Raw genomic sequence first — 1,478 nt, forward strand, 5'->3', positions numbered from 1 at the left:
AGTTTACACAGAGCCACGAAAATCTCCCAGACGGCCCTGAAAAAAATGGTATTGATGACAGAATATTTGAGAATACTAAGCAAATACGTTCATATACAACTGAAATTATGATGAAACATGAAAAATTTCAAAATTTTTAGTTAAAATATTTCCAACCTTTTCCGAATTGCCGTTATACTATTACCCTCTATTTCCCGTTGAAATTTTACGCCCCTACCAGGTTTCTCCGCCACTCGCCACCATGTCTTACAGACATTCTTTGTGAGCTTTTTCAGTTTTTCTCATTACATTTGGCATAGAAAATAAACATGAGTCATACCAATTTATCACATAAACACCACAATTTCCATGGCTAAGCTTGATAAAATATGCCCCCCTGTTTCCCAAACTTGACTAACCCATCTTTCCCATGATATTCCATCCCTTTACAGTTTTCGACTCGTGCTTGACGACATCTACCATGAATGAAAAGGATTTCAAGTCATACCTAGCAGGAGTAGTGGCAAGTTTACAGAGGTTCCATGCTGGTGCATCATTCATGGTTTTCAACTTCAGAGAAGGAGATCAAATCAGCTTATTATCTGACATCTTAATCGATTATGATATGACAGTGGTGGATTACCCTCGGAATCACGAGGGTTATCCACTACTTCCATTGGAGATGATCCACTACATCTTAAGGTCTAGTGAGAGCTGGTTATCATTACCAGGCCAGAAGAATGTCATATTGATGCACTGTGAAAAAGGAGGTTGGCCCGTCCTCGCTTTTATGCTAGCTGGCCTACTTTTGTACCGGAAACAACACACTGGTGAACAGAAGACATTAGAAATGGTCTATAAGATGGCTCCTAAACAGGTTTTCTCGGTTTTGTCACCCATCAATGCCCGGCCTTCTCAACTCAGATATCTTCGGTATATAACAGGGAGAGACTTGGCTTTAGATTGGCCTCCTCCCGATGCTCCTTTGGTTGTGGATTATCTTATGCTTCACAATCTTCCTTTGTTTGATGGTAGCAAAGGCTGTAGGCCTGTGGTTCGGGTGTATGGTCAAGACCCTTCTGAAAAGGCAGATAGAGATCCTCGACTTTTGTTATCGACATTAATGGCAGACGAACCTGCTTGGCAATACCCTAAGGTAAAACTACTTGAACCACAAGTGCTAAGATCAATGTTACTTCACTTTTTTGTTGTGTGCACATGTCTACATGTCTAATAGTCGCATATGAATATTTGATGAATGATCAGCTGTTGTACTGACCCGTAATATGTGACTGCAGGAGGAATGTATGAATGTGAAACTGCAACTCCGCTGCAAAGTCCAAGGCGATGTATTCCTTGAGTGTATCCATTTGTATGACGATTTAGTAACAGAAGAGCTCATATTCAAGGTTATGTTTCACACCGGATTTATCCAGTCAAATGTATTGGCACTCACCTCGAGTGATATTGATGTCCCGTGGACCGTCAATTATCAGCTC

The sequence above is a fragment of the Silene latifolia genome, chromosome 11 (genome assembly GCF_048544455.1).
Source record: "Silene latifolia isolate original U9 population chromosome 11, ASM4854445v1, whole genome shotgun sequence".
NCBI classification, from domain to species: domain Eukaryota; kingdom Viridiplantae; phylum Streptophyta; class Magnoliopsida; order Caryophyllales; family Caryophyllaceae; genus Silene; species Silene latifolia.